Raw genomic sequence first — 10193 nt, forward strand, 5'->3', positions numbered from 1 at the left:
TTCTTTGGGAGCATTATCTTAATCCATTGAGATTCTGCTTCCTGGCAATTGTGGACAGTTTGGCTCAAATAAACTCACAAAAATTCTTTACTGGTTTAGTTACTTCTTTTTTTTTAAAAAAAATATATATATATTTTATTGATTTTTTACAGAGAGGAAGGTAGAGGGATAGAGAGTTAGAAACGTCAATGAGAGAGAAACATCGATCAGCTGCCTCCTGCACACACCACCCCCTCATCCCCCCCCACCCCCGGGGATGTGCCCGCAACCAAGGTACCTGCCCTTGACCGGAATCGAACCTGGGACCCTTCAGTCCGCAGGCCGACTCTATCCACTGAGCCAAACCGGCTAGGGCTGGTTTGGTTACTTCTTATATTAACAATGCAATGAGGGTATAAGGTGTATTTTGTGTTGCTTTAGTCATGAGGTTCCATCTGAGTGGCTGTTAAGCTCTTTCTGAATAGTTGTTAAGCCCATGCAGGGCAAGAAACTAAATGAGAATATCTAAAAGAGAAAGCCCAAAAAGAGGGATCATGAAAGCGGAAAGGGAGCTAGGATGCTTCTTCGTGGGCTCCATCCTTTCGAGTGGTCCATAGGTGGTCTGTGGCTTATAAACCAGCAGGGCCTGTGGACCTGGAGAAGGACCCCTCAAGTGCTCAGAGCTATTTCGACAGTTGACTCAGCACCTTGGCCACCTGTTGATAGCTTAGAAAAACCTGCCCTTGTGTAAAGAGAAACATTGTCCTGCCTATACTTCTGATTCAAACATTCAGTGAAACTGTGAGTGATTTAAATACTCTCCCTGTGCTTCAAGTTTTCATATACCAAAATAAGGGTGCTTATGGCTGGTGAGTCAAGGGGGATGCCCCTCTGAGCTGGACTGCTATACATTAGTATAATAAAGTTGAGAACAGAAGACAGTAGACTCCTTCTGCAGTGAAGAGTATTGCCCACCCATCCTTTTATTTGAACTAGCGTATGTTCCTTGCAATCAAAATCTATTACCAGGATAATGACCTTATCGTTACAGTGTGTATATACACATTTCTAAGGCACTTAATAAAGATTAACTACCTTAAGCTTTAAAGTAACCCCGGGAAGTACATGTACTCATCTCCAATAATTAAACATATGTTCTATTTCATAACTAAAGCTGAGCTTAAATAACTTGCCCAATGTCAGATAGCAAGGTGAAGGCAGAATGAGTCAAACCCAGGTCTTTATTCCCCACATTACCATCCAGACCTTCCCAGGGCTCCTTATCTTAGTAGGACCACAGCAGGCAGGATAGCAGTTCCACAGGGGACAGAGCCCAAGTCCAGCACAACTTCCATAGCAGTTCTTAAAACTGTCCTACTGAGAGATTAACTTGAAACACAGGCAGATAAGACAGGGGTCCAGTGGAAAGCAAAGGCAGGTGGAACATAGGCAGGGGCAGACATGGCAGTTTGAGCAAGCCTACTCACAGAAACCAACCAAGCAGAAATACAGTGGAGCCTTGACTTACGTGTGTCCCGACTAATGAGTTTTTCGAGATACGAGCCGTCTCTCGGCCGATTTTTTGCTAAAATTAGGGTTATGAGCCAGCTTCAGATACCCCACCGCTAGTTGGCGCAGTGAACGTCACAGTGAACACCACAACATCAGCCCAGCATCACATGTCTCACTCGTTCACTTTAAGATTTGACATACGAGTAATTTGAGTTACGAGCTCTGTCACAGAACGAATTATACTCGTAAGTCAAGGCCCCACTGTAATAAAATGTTTCTGGACTCAAAGCAGGAGGCATGGGAAAACAAGGGAGGGCCTGCAGTCACAAGGGGTATGAACACATAGAAAAAGGGAAAGTTCATCATAGGAACAGAAAAACAACACAGAAACAGGGAAAGTTCAGGTCCGTTTCTGGGCAAAAACAATTGAGGGAATCAATCAGGTGATGACACAGATAGATATGGAAGCAGGCTTGTAGCAAATATATACCCCTGGACTACAAGGCTTTAATGGGAAGCCCACTATTGGGTCCCCCTCCCCCTGAGGGGAGTCTGAATCTGCTTGTAATAAATTTCCACTCTTTTGCTTAAATCTTCTGATCCGAGAGGCTCATTCTTCAGCATTGAGAGACACAACCCTGGGAAAATACTTTGGTTCACTGTTCTGGTTATCACTACGGAGAGGAATTGATGGAGACTATGAAGGTTAATATTATTTTTCATGGCTCAAATCATTCCCCAAAGTTCTAGATATGAGGGAACTATGGCTAAAAAAGAAAAAACAAATTAAAAAGCAGAAAACTATTTAAATATTATTTTCTCTTAATAGTAGCTGCCTTCTACAACTGCAGAAAAGTAATCCCTTTGAAAAATAATTAATTTGTTTGTGAATGTCAAGGAAATCAGTTTTCTTTTTGTTTGGGTGCCTTTCAATCCCAATTAGCCTTATATTACTTTTCAATAATTAATTTAATATCAAAACTTCCTTATGAATCAATCAATCATGTATGTATATATATATATATTTCTACTCTATTCAATTATATGTGTAGTCTTTTATCCATATTTATTATAACTACAAGGTAATTATAATTAGAGATTGTTTCTAATTTGTATCATACCTTTCTGTGTGAATAATAAATAGTTTTATCATCTAGCTAATTTGATCAATTATGAATTTTCCTTTTCTCTCTTTGAGGCCTGTAACATAATAATTGGCTGGAATTACCCAAGTATAATGAGGAGCAATGGATTCCACCATTTTTTAGATTGATATTCTTTCAATAAATTACCCACATGGAATGATCATAAAGATATTTGCTTTTCTTTCTGCACATGGCCCAGTATCATTAAACATCTCTCAGAATCCAATGCTTCTTTAGTCTGTTTATGTTACAATTTCTTAAGGCTTTAATAAGAAAATATTAGCACAGTGATGTGTAAATTGTACATATTTCTGTGCCCGTCAGAGCTTTCAGAGATTAGTTTGCTATTCAGACTTCATTCATTCATCTACCTCAGCAAAGATGACCATCTACTGACAATATTAAGCAAATCAATCTAATCTATTTTTGAGTGTCTAGCCATCTTATCTGTCCTGTCTATTTTTTCATTCATCAAACATGCTAAATTCTTGGGAAACAAAAATAAGTAGTTCCAAGTCCCTGGCGTGAAGGGTTAAAGAGGAAGACAAACATATATACACCTATTTGTCAGAACCTAATAACTGAATTCGAAAACACAAAGAGACAGAACCCACCTAAAATGTTTTGGGAACATTGAGGAAGGAATGCTTATCACTGACAATAGATTGAGAAAAGCTTGTTAGGGAAATGTCAGTTCATTTAACTTTTGAAAGAATAATAACAACTAACATTTACTGAGTTCTTACGACAAGCTGCACGTTTTAACCTTTACATGTATTAATCCATATAATCATCACAACAACTCTAAGAATGAAATACTATTATTATCCCATTACCTCATTTAATTTTTATTTTAAATGTGGGGAAATTGCAGAATTGTTAAATAATTGGCCCAGTGTCACTTGGCCACAGAACGCAGAGAATTAGAATAAGATTGTTCCTGCTTTGTTTTTGACTGATGTCGAGTGAGGTCAATAGTTGTTATCAAAGTGTAAACCCCTTCCCATGAATACAGTGTGTTATATAAAATGACACCTGATCTATGGAACCTCTTGGGAAAATCCAGAATAAAAGCAGAGACTGCAAGAGAAGGTGCAGTCAGTGGATTTTCAGAAAAATTTTTATTTCGCAGCATGTTGTTATGCTCTAAATATTCACCTCATCCATTTGGGGGAAGGAAACTAACTATTTTTTCCAATTGTAAGAAGAGGGGTTTCAAGGCAAGTTCTGAAAGAACTTTGAAGTGTGTCTTTAAAAATTGAGTGATGCATAGCACTGTGCATGCCTCTAGCCTGAGGAAGCTTTCTCAAGCTATAAACTAGGGATTTCAAAGGACACAAGCAGGCCTGGCTTCGGTGGCAAAGCTGGGAGAGGGCGTCTGCATTGGGATTCATCACTCCTCACTGGCTAAGGCAGTGATGGCGAACCTATGACACGCATGTCAGAGGTGACACGCGAACTCATTTTTTTGGTTGATTTTTCTTTGTTAAATGGCATTTAAATATATAAAATAAATATCAAAAATATAAGTCTTTGTTTTACTATGGTTGCAAATATCAAAATATTTCTGTATGTGACACGGCACCAGAGTTAAGTTAGGGTTTTTCAAAATGCTGACACGCCGAGCTCAAAAGGTTCGCCATCACTGGGCTAAGGAATGCTTGAATCTCTCCCATGGTCAGGTACAAGTCATAGGAGAGAAAGCCAGCAAAGGGTCTTTCTTGGTCCAGTCCAAAAGGGCTGCCTGGAGGAGGGAGGGACAAGAAGACTCAGAGAAAGAGACTGTGTGTGTAACCTTGGATAACCAAGTCCTGAAGAAAGAATGGCAGTTCAAGGCTGGAATAGAGGTACTTGGGAAATTTAAGTAAGAGATCTAGCAAAGAACTTCCAAAGAACTCAAACAAACTTTACCAAGAAAAATATTTGGCTCTTAGCATTCATATTTATGGAGCAGAAAGACATGTCATCAAGTAAGAAATGTCCTACCCATTATCTTGCCTTCTTTTCCTACTTAGACTCCAGTAGATAAGGAAACCAGAAAACATCTAGTGAGTAGGCCAAAAAGCAAGCAGAGAGGGATTGGAGAGCAGAAGAACCTTGTTACCCTCAGCCTGGCCCTTTCTCCAAAGCAGAACTCCAGGCTGAAGTAGACCAACTTTGGCCAGGGGAGCAATTAGATGCTATGCCAGGTTAGGAATTTGGCTAGTATCTTAGACAGATCATTACAGTGTCTAACCTCAGACTGTGTTTACACTTAACGTAACCTTAACTCTAATACCTAAGAATTAAAGCATGGGGCCTCGCCCTAGCCAGTTGGCTCAATGGATAGAGCATTGGCCTGTGGACTCAAGGGTCCCGGGTTCAATTCCAGTCAAGGGCACATGCCTGGGTTGCGGGCTCGATCCCCAGTAGGGCAAGTGCAGGAGGCAGCCAGTCAATGATTCTCTCTCATCATTGATGTTTCTATCTCCCTCTCCCTTCCTTTCTGATCTGAAATCAATAAAATATATTTAAAAGAAAAAAATAAGCATGGGGCCTCTGAATATGTCATCCAGGTATGGGAAAACTTACTCCCACTGCTTAAAATTTAAAGGATAGTGGGAGACACACATACAGTTATATTTCATTTATGTCATTAATTCAGCATACAAGTTATACTAGTAGAAGTTAAAGTCATTGTTTCCAACTCTCTTGGTCCCTGAAAATGAGACAAATCTACAGATGTTCTCCAGAGCAACATCAATTGGTAACTAATAATGAATGTTCATGTTTTCCTGTAAGTCTGGCTTTTCTATCTAAAAATGCTTTTTATCAGAGAAGAAATCCTGAACACTGAACTAGGATTAGGACAATTTCAGTTAATCCTATTGTCGTTTAACTTGAAAACTCATTTAACATTTCATCTGTAAAGCAGGATAAATCCCTGCCTTGCCTAACTAATAGGGTTATTTTGAGGAGGAAGTGACAATAATGTTTGGTAGTTTACCCAATGGGGTATGTGTATGTGTGTGTGTATGTATGTGTGTGTGCGTGTGTGTGTGCTCGCGTGCACGCATGCCACTCTGGATAAAAGTTAAAAATATAATATTTAAATGAAAATAAGGGGCAGAAAATATGTACAATTTAAAATTATATTGTAATGAGAAAATAAAGTTCAGAATAACATATACATATAAAATTATATAAAATTTAAAATAACACAAAAGAATACCATATATTGTTCAGATACATGTATGGATATGGATGGGGAAATAATCAAAGAGGACATTAATTTTGTTCAGAGGGTGTTCATACTTGTTTATAAAGATTGCAAAACATGTTTTTTAAATTTTTTTATTGATTTAATAGAAGAAGGAAGAAGGAGAGATAAAAACATCAATGATGAGAGAAGATCATTAATCGGTGGTCTCCTGCATGCCCCACACTGGGGATCGAGCCTCAACCCAGGCATGTGCCCTGACTGGGAATTGAACTGCGACCTCCTGGTTCATAGGCCGATGCTCAACCACTGAGTCACACCAGCCTGGCTGGCAAAACACTTTTTAAAACCAGGTTTTGAAAACTCAGGAATTTGTTATTCTTTGTACTTTTTGCATTTTTTAAACTTTATTTTTATAAAATCCTGAATCATAGAAATACACATAAAGAGCAAATTAGAAAACAGATGTGACACTGCTGGGAAAACTGTAAAAAAACTACATAAACATAAGGTAATGTTCCTAACATATAGCAACTTTTTAATTTTCAGTAAAATAAGAGCCTTAACTGTGTCTAAGGCTCTTTTTAGATTTCAGTAAAATAAATGACAAATAAGAACAAATAGCCTGAAATATATGCCTGAGTGTGTCAACAATTGCTGGGTGAAAAATGTCTTCTTTTCATTACATAGACTAACATACGGTCTGTGGTTTAATCAAGTCTGGGAGTCTGGGCCATGCAAATGTTAGTCCAAATGTCTAAGCATGGGCCTCTGTTTTAAAAAGGTCTTTCATGAGCTCAAATAATTAAAAGGATCTCAGATTTTAAAATTAAATAGCATGTACTTTTTCTGTTTGTAATAATCACATATGATTTGTAGAAGATTCATAAAACACAAGAGTGAAGTTTATAAAAGTTGAAGTGACTATAGTTCCACTTTCCAGAAATAATAATTTCCTTGAAGTACTTTTTCTATAAATATGTAGTTGGTATTATTATTTCATGTGTACTTATGTTTTTTGTCTTACCTCAACTCTGGTACCTGTCATCTAATTTCATTGAAAGTATGCTTTTCCTGTGATATTCCAGTATATGTTGATGTCATTGTTTATTTTACATTCTCCTATTGATGCTATTACATGTTATTTCCAGTTTCTTAGTATGAGATATAATACTCTGATTAATATTCTTATTTATAAATATTCCTGTATGTTGCTTATTTTTTCTTAGAATAAGTTCCTAATTGTATTATTAGGTCAAAGGTAGGACCTTTCTAAAACACTAGATGCTGAAAAATTGCTCTCCTCTTCAAAATGAAAGTCCAGGTCCACAGTCCCTTATTCTTAGAGTCATTCATGTTTTAGAATTGAGAAATTTTGGACTTTAGAAAGATAGTATGTTGCATTTACCTTATATTAGGTTAACAGCCTTCTTTAGATATAGGGAAACACATCCTATCACACACATTAACACTTCCTTAGCAAAATGTATTAATATTCTCACTAAGTAGAATAAATAATAGCCTCATATCAGTTCAAGTCTGATTTTGCCACGTGCTGGTGCCATGGAGATTGAAAAAAAGACTTTCCCTGAGGTTTTCAGGGTGTGTATCCTCTGAGTATATGTCACTTTTTGATTACTTCCTTTATTCATTTGTTGGTTCTTTCAGTTAATTAGTCAATTTATAGTATTAATATATGTCAGGCACTGTTCTAGTTGCTATGTATACAGTGGTGAACAAAATATCTGATGCTTGCCTTCATAGAGCTATGGTTTATTAAAGGAGAAAGACAAAAACCAAACACCAAAATATACACTGTGGTCAGTGCCAAAAAGAAACATGACAGTGTGCTTTGCAATAGATTATAAGAGGGAAATAGTATTAAAAGAGCAAGAGGGAGAATGATCCTCTGAAAAGGTAACAGTTAGGTTGAAAACTGAAAAATGGGAGAATCCCAAAAAGAGAGAGTATCATGTGAGAAAGTGCCGGGGCTGACCAGCAGACCCTGAGCTATGAATGATTACTCTGACACAACATTTGCTGTGCAAGAGAGGGCTAAGGGACTGCCTGGCTAAAGGAACCAGACAGCCTCGATCGCCTGCTTCCTTAGGCTTTTATTGTAACAGCAGTTTGAGATAAATTTTATCTTTTAGATATAATCAGTAGGGTCAGTAATCTTGGGAGGACATGTGTGTTTGCAGTGTTCTTTAAGCAAGGACATCCAAAGTTTAAGCATAAGGAGTCCAGTAAACACTCAGGGGTCTGAATGTGCACAGACTTGTTTGGAAAGGTCAAGGATTAATTAGGGACACCGCCTTCGGCACTCCCCTAAGTCGAAATTCCGATAAACAGGGCAGGCACACTTCCCTTTTCTTGGAATGTCTTCCTTACAAACTTTCCAACCAAGTCTCATGTACTCCCCAACAGGAAAGATCTGAGGTACAAAAGATCTGGGCAAGTTTCAGAAAATGAAAGGTGCCCAGTAAAAATAGAGAGTAGTAAGTAGGGAGAAATTTGCAAGAGGTAAGTTTGAGTTAAGCATTATCTAGATTATGCATTACATTGCAGAAACATTATTTTATCTCAACTGCAGTGGGAAATCATTGAAGACTATTAAACTGGGGAATGGCATGATCATATTTACATTATTTTAACACATCACTTTGCCTGTTTTATGGAGAACAAATTGAAGGGGAACAATCATAAAAGCTGTAAGACCATACGGAAGGCCGTTGCTGTTTACCAAGTGAGAGATTATGATGGTTTGGATTAGAGAGAAAAGGAAAGGATTAGAAATTTTTAATTTTTAATTTTACGTGGACAAAGCTGAGTGATTAGCTATTGGATCTGAGGAAAAGTAGAGCTCTATAATAACTTTAGTGTTTGGGTTTGATCAGCTAGTGTAACCAAACAACCAAGGGGTCTGGGCTGCCTGTCACTACTTGAACCAATTAAGCAAAGACAGGGTTGAATCGTATATGAATATTTATTCCAATACTGTCAGCAGTATGGGAGAGCAGCAGGTCATCCCCAAAAAAATCTGCTCTGCCTCTCGCCATAAGCCAGCTGTTCATATTGGGTAGAAGGACAGAGATTACATGGGGAAGTAGGCAAAATGGTATGCCAAATTGGCAGTTTACAGGTAATACAGGTTGGAGATTTGCAAAGCCCTACAGGCATGCAAAGGCAGGGGGTCTTCAAAGGGCTAGTTATATGCAAAGGGCTGGGGATATTCAAAGGGCTGGCAATATGTAAAGGACTGATGGCTCTGGTTTCTGCAACAGGGTTGTTAATCTTTCTATAATAATAGGCAGCTCCAGATGGGGAGGATGGGCTGAATCTCCAGGTGAGCTCCCAGGTCCCACATGCTTTCGTTAGTCAGAACAAAACAATCACAGTTAACACAGCATGATTAATATTTCCTACAATTATAGTTGACTCCCAATATTCTATTTCTGCCCCCTTCACTAGGTGGTGGTTGGTGGACTTAATTATATGGAAAGGATTAGAAAAGGACAAATGAGATTGAGGGGAAAGGCTTGCGACAGAGACACTTCCTCGTATCTCTGGTGTTCCAAAAACAACTTGGTTGGATTTACCTCATGTCTGTCTTTGTTTGCCCAAGATTCTTCAATGTGCCGTTTGATGTAAAATTCTTGTTCACAAGAATTGATCTCTGGTTGAATTTTCATTGCATTTAGATTCATTGTCAGATTCTATAGATCTGCTGGATCAGATTCAGGTCTACTGATTACAATAGCTCTAATTGTTTCCTGGGTCATCTTGACCTGCAACCTAGAAGTAAATAATATCTTTGTGGACTAAAAAGAGGGCCACATGCTAACCTGACAAGTTCAGGGAAGGCCTGCATGGCAGTCTTGCAAATTTAATGACTTAAAGTAACCACAAAGGATGGTCTGAAATTAAAACTTTAACTAAAAGCAGTTTATAGTGGGTAGTCATGTCATAGGCCAATATCTTCCCTGACAAAGGTCAATATTTACCTTAACTGAGCCTATTGTCTTTTTGCATCTAAAATAACATACCTGTGAAATGTAAGGGTAACTTATAACTTCCCTTTTTCCAGACTCTTCAGGGCACAATCAAATTTGAGCCCATACATTTCTTCATTGTTATTGTTATCATGTTAATTGTTGACTATTAAGTATGAGTACCCGCCTAAGTAAAAGAAGTATGCATCTATCATTTTACTTATTATCCTATCCCAGAGGTTTCCCCGCTTTGCTTTCTCCCGCCTCCCTAATCTATTATCAATGGATTTCTTTTCTTTTTAATATATCTTTATTGATTTCAGAGAGGAAGGGTGAGAGAGAGAGAGAAAGAGAGAGAGAGAGAGA

The sequence above is a fragment of the Myotis lucifugus genome, unplaced genomic scaffold (assembly GCF_000147115.1).
Source record: "Myotis lucifugus unplaced genomic scaffold, Myoluc2.0 scaffold_14, whole genome shotgun sequence".
Lineage (NCBI taxonomy): Eukaryota > Metazoa > Chordata > Mammalia > Chiroptera > Vespertilionidae > Myotis > Myotis lucifugus.